This window comes from Lithobates pipiens, unplaced genomic scaffold (assembly GCF_037356315.1).
Source record: "Lithobates pipiens isolate NorthernLeopardFrog02 unplaced genomic scaffold, aLitPip1_a1.2 Scaffold_28, whole genome shotgun sequence".
Lineage (NCBI taxonomy): Eukaryota > Metazoa > Chordata > Amphibia > Anura > Ranidae > Lithobates > Lithobates pipiens.
The window spans coordinates 172,385,537-172,391,720 of NW_027507789.1; positions in this window are offsets into that span (position 1 = coordinate 172,385,537).

Consider the following 6,184-nt stretch of genomic DNA (forward strand, 5'->3'; position numbering starts at 1 on the left):
CTGTATGCATTAGAGGCCTGTGACATCAATATAACCCCAACAATAGTTTTTACTCTTTTCCAAGTTTTATTTGCACTTTAACAACTTACCGGGCCTATTCTGACACATTTCACATAAGTGTAAAAATTCCTTAGAACCCCCAAAACATTTAATACTTTTTAAGCAGAAGCCCTAAAGAATAAAATGGTACGTGTTGCAATTTTTTATGTCACATGGTATTTGCGCAGCAATTTTTTTAATGCAATTGTTTGGGGGTAAAAAAATACACTATAGTGAATTTTAATGCACAAAAACACTATATAACACTGAATTGTTCAGTAAAATATAAAAAGATGATGTTACGGCAAGTACATAGAATACCCAATATGCCACGCTTTAAAATTTTGCATGCTTGTGGAACGGTGCCAAACTAGGGTGCTTACAAATTTCCATTTCCGACGCTTTATAAGCCTTTACAGGTTACCAGTTTAGTGTTACACAGAAGTTCTGGTGCTAGAATTATTGCTCCCCCTCTAACGTTCCCAGCAATATCTCACGTTTGTGGTGCAAACATTGTTTACATATGCCTGCGCGACCTACGTATGTATTCGCCTTTGCGCGCAAGCACAGGGAGACGGGGGCCCTTTAAATTTTTTAACTGTATTATTTATTTTATTATTTTTGATACTGTATCTTTAATTTGTTTTTTGATCAACTTTATTGCGCTCGCAAGCAATGAACAGCATCCCTTGTAACAGCATAGACAGTCACAGGTGCTCTTTACTGAGACATCTGGAGAGGGCCCCCAGATCTCTCCTCTGCCCTTGAAAGCATCGGATCCAACTGAGATCGGTTTACATTAGAATGAAACTGGAAGTGACAAAATACTCCCTGCCCCAGGTTTCTTAAATCATAGAGATGATCAGGGACGTTCCAGTCCTTGGTCATCTCTATGGTAAGCCGTCACAACCTCTACCCAACTTTAGTCTCAACATGAACATACCTTCTCCTTGCCAAAAGTATTTATATTTATTTATTACAGGTATTGCATTTATATACTGTAGTGGTAATGATTTACGCAGCACATATTGTACATTCACATCAGCCCGTACCCTGAAGGAGCTTACAGTCTAAGGTTCCTATGCCACATACATACCTATACATACCACCCCCCCCCCCCCCCCCCCACACACACACACACACACACATTTTTCGATTGAAAAAGCCCATGGCGTGCAAAACACATCCAAACACATACCAGGGCCAATTTATATAAGAACTAATTAACCTACTAGGAGTAACTAGAGGAAACTCGGTGCAAGCACAGGGAGAATATGCAAACATTATGTAGATAGTATCCTGGCTTAGATTAAAACCAAGGACCCCAGTGCTGCAAGGCAGAAGTGCTAACCAATAAATCACTGTGTATTTCAACACCAAATCACACGGTCCCTGCACCCAGACAACAAAGCAGCACCCAGATGGCAGTCCTGTAATTCACTGCCTCATCTCTACATATGTATCTGGAGTTAGATCCCCTAATTAGCATCATTGGGTGCACTAGACATTAATGCAAACTGACGTGGTGAAATGTGCCGGCAAAGGCGCTGATCATGTCTGGCAGGGTAAATGTCATCCTTCATGTGATGTTTGCCCAGTAAACACATACATGGAAATTCTGTCTCGATGGCTTTTGTTGTTGCTATGAAGCCAGTGAGTAGAAGCTCTGCCCTGCCTTTTCTTCCTCTCCAGAGAGGCCCCGGGTTGCCCAGAGCAAGATGCCTCCGTGCCATCTCACATGTATATTGTGTGCTGTCATGGATGCAGCCAGCGTGTATATAAAGGATGCAGGGTCACAGAATTCTACAGAAAGAAGGATCTCCTTGTAGTCCTATATTTTTATTTTGCAGAACTTATATAGTGGCAACAGTTTGCACAGCGTTTTATATAAAAGAAACAGTTACAGACAGGACAGTAACAATACAATTAACCGACCAGGCTTTTTCCAGAAATTTAAATCAGTTATTTTTTCTAGAAAATTACATATAACCTCCAAACATACATTTATTTTGTTAGCAGAGACCCTAGGGAATAAAATGAGGATTGTTGCAATTTTTTGTCATATGGAATTTGCCTAGTGTTTTTGCAAACGCAATTTTTTTGGAAAAAAACACACTTTAATGAATTTTAAAAAAAAAACTAAAAAAATTCAAAAGTTACCCAAATTTCGTGTATAATGTGAAATATGATGTTAAACCGAGTAAATAGATACCCAACATGTCACCCTTTAAAATTGTGACTCGTGGAATGGCAACTTTGATGCCTAAAAATCTCTATAGGCAACATTTTAAAATGTTTTACAGGTTACCCGTTTAGGGTTACAGAGGAGTTCTAGCGCTAGAATTATGTCTCTCGCTCTAATATTCACAGCGATTTCTCACATGTGTGGTTTGAATACAGTTTACATATGCATGTACGACTTACGTATGCGTTTGCTTCTGCTTGCAAGCACAGAGGGATGGAGGGTGCTTTCATTTTTTTATTATTATTATTAATTTTACTTTTTGATTTAGCTTTTTACACTGTCCCTTCAACTTTTTACACTGTCCCATCAACATGGGGACAAGGTGCTTTGGGGGGCTACTTCAAAGAACCCTCCCCATGTTGAGGGTATGTGGCCTGGTATGGTTCAGGAGGGGGAGCGCTCTCTCATCTCCCCTCTTTTCCTGCGGCCTGCCAGGTTGCATGCTCGGATAAGGGTCTGGTATGGATTGGGGGGGCCCTATGACATTTTTTTTAATTTTGGCGCAGGGTTCCCCTTAAAATCCATACCAGACCTGAAGGGTTTGGTATGGATTGGGGGGGGGTCTAAGACTTTTTTTTTTTTTTTTTTGGTGCAGGGCTCCCCTTAAAATCCATACCAGACCTGAAGGGTTTGGTATGGATTTTGGGGGGGACCCCTGCGCTTTTTTTTTGGTGCAGGGTTCCTCTTAAAATCCATACCAGACCTGAAGGGTCTGGTATGGATTTTAGGGGGACCCTCACGCAATTTATTTTTTACATTTTGGTTCGGGGTTCCCCTTTATAATCATACCAGACCCAAAGGGCCTGGTAATGGACTATGGGGGAATCCCATGCTCTTTTTTTCAATGAGTTTCATCTATATTGCCGAGATCCGACAATTAATTACAGACGCAATCAATTTTAAATGACAATTTTTCCTTTAGAAATGTTATTTTGCTGTGATACTGTTCTAAACACGGGAAAAATGTGCCACTTTACAGGTATACTATAGACACCCCCCCAGGTACATTATTTAAAGGAATATTTCATTTTTATTGTTTCACTTTAAGCATCAGAAAAAAAATCACTGCTCCCAAAAAAACGTCCGTTTAAAAAAAAAAAAAATTTGCATTGATACATGTCCCCTGGGGCAGGTCCCGGGTCCCCAAACACTTTTTATGGCTTATGATTTTTCATGTTAGTGTCCCATAGACTTTAATGGTGTTCTGGCGGCTTTCGAATTTGCACCGAACACCGCATATTGTTCGGTGTTGGCAGAACATCCAAACAACCAAAGTTCAGGCCGAACCGTTTGCCCATCCCTACTTACCTGCTCTGTGTAATGGCTTTGCACAGAGCTGCCCTGATTCTACTTTTCTGGGGTCCTCCTGCTGCCTCATTAGCAAACTGCAAATTAAAGTATAGGGAGGCCCTATAGCAAGGTAAAAGAAAACTTCTGCCTTTAGAACCGCTCACTTCCTACTCAGGACTACATGTCCCATGAGGCATTGCTCCTCAAACATTCACATTCATACGTTCCCAGGCACTTGCTGACATGTTTGGATGGTGTACTGAGCTGTAGGTGTGCTTCGCTGTGTCTTCTGGTATGTATATACAATGTACTGAGCTGTATGTGTGCTTCACTGTGTCTTCTGATATGTATATACAATGTACTGAGCTGTATGTGTGCTGCACTGTATTTCCTGATATGTAAACAAATATTGCATTCTGTATGCAGGCCAACTAATCGGCTGGCCGATTAATCGATTATGAAAATATAGTTGAAAACTATTTTCTGAATTGATTAGTTATCGATCGATTCGTTGTTTCGGTCCACCCACCCCAGCAACATTATACCATGTGACGGATGCCTTAGCAGCCCCCTTCTTCCCATCCACCCATCCCCCCATCCATTCTTCCTTCTCTTCACCTTCACCCCTCCCCCCTTTATACCTTCTTCGCTCTCCTTTTAATCCCCCCCCCCCTTCCACTATCCTTCTGCCCTTTCCCCCTCTTCCTACTCTATACCTCACCGCTCATCCTCTCCTTCTTCCTCCTCTTATAATTCTTTTGGGTCTATCCCATCCTTTCTCTTCCACCCCATCAATACTCCCCTCTCCTCCCCTTCACGTCCATCCTCTCCTTTTTACTCTTCTTCTATCTCTTGTTTTCCCTCTGTTTCCATCCCATCCTCTCTCTTCTACCCCATCAATAGTCTTCTCTCTTCCCCTTCCTCTTCACGCCCACCCTCTCCTTTTTCCTCCATCTTTTCTATTCTCTCTGATCCATCTCACCCTCTCTCCTCTCCCACCGAAATAGTCCTCTCTCCTCCCCTTTCACTTCACGTTCACCCTCTCATTCTTCCGCCTGCTCATCCTCTCCCTTCTCTCCCCTCGATAGTCTCCCTACACAATCTTCAAATTTGTAAATAGGACAGGAAGTGAAGGAAATCTCTCCAGCGAGGACACGGATGGCAAAAAAGTTGAGAATTTATAAACAGAAAATTATTAGTCAAAACAAGCGGTTTTCATTCATCACTACTTTTCAATTATGCCAGCAATTTAACATAACAGATGCAAAATTTAGAAACTGCTGAAAAGTTTTGTGCACTATAGCACTTTTAGTGGTGTATTTTCTACAGGTTTATATAAGATACCAAAAAGAGGGACAACTGAGGAGGAAATATGGACAGAGAGGAATTCCAAAAGAGTTCACAAATGTCTGACAAAGATCAGACTTTGCAGCAGCCTCTCCCCTTGTAATTGTTACAGTGTTGCATTCTGATTACTAGGGAGAGGAGGCTAAGGAAATGCTTCTGTCTGTGTTCTGTCAGAATCGGCGACCCGTCAGATTAGTTCACGGAAGTGATGTTCAGTCAGCTGCGCATGCGTTCCACCATTACCAGGTTTGCTAATCTGACAGAACGCCTGCAGTCAGACGATGGCAGCGCACATCTTACTACACCCAGCTACATCTTGAATTTCAGGGTCATTTTAGCAATAAAGTAAACATATATAAATATAGTAAGTACAGTGCCTTGCGAAAGTATTCGGCCCCCTTGAACTTTTCAACCTTTTGGCACATTTCAGGCTTCAAACATAAAGATATAAAAATGTTATTTTTTGTGAAGAATCACCAACAAGTGGGACACAATTGTGAAGTGGAACGAAATCTATTGGATAATTTAAACTTTTTTAGCAAATAAAAAACTGAAAAGTGGTGCGTGCAAAATTATTCGGCCCCTTTACTTTCAGTGCAGCAAACTCACTCCAGAAGTTCAGCGAGGATCTCTGAATGATCCAATGTTGTCCTAAATGACTGATGGTGATAAATAGAATCCACCTGTGTGTAATCAAGTCTCTGTATGAATGCACCTGCTCTGTGATAGTCTCAGGGTTCTGTTGAAAGCGCAGAGAGCATCATGAAGACCAAGGAACACACCAGGCAGGTCCGTAATACTGTTGTGGAGAAGTTTAAAGCCGGATTTGGATACAAAAAGATTTCCCAAGCTTTAAACATCCCAAGGAGCACTGTGCAAGCGATCATTTTGAAATGGAAGGAGTATCAGACCACTGCAAATCTACCAAGACCTGGCCGTCCCTCTAAACTTTCAGCTCAGACAAGGAGAAGACTGATCAGAGATGCAGCCAAGAGGCCCATGATCACTCTGGATGAACTGCAGAGAACTACAGCTGAGGTGGGAGAGTCTGTCCATAGGACAACAATCAGTCGTACATTGCACAAATCTGGCCTTTATGGTAGAGTGGCAAGAAGAAAGCCATTTCTCAAAGATATCCATAAAAAGTCTCGTCTAAAGTTTGCCACAAGCCACCTGGGAGACACACCAAACATGTGGAAGAAGGTGCTCTGGTCAGATGAAACCAAAATCTAACTTTTTGCCCACAATGCAAAACGATATGTT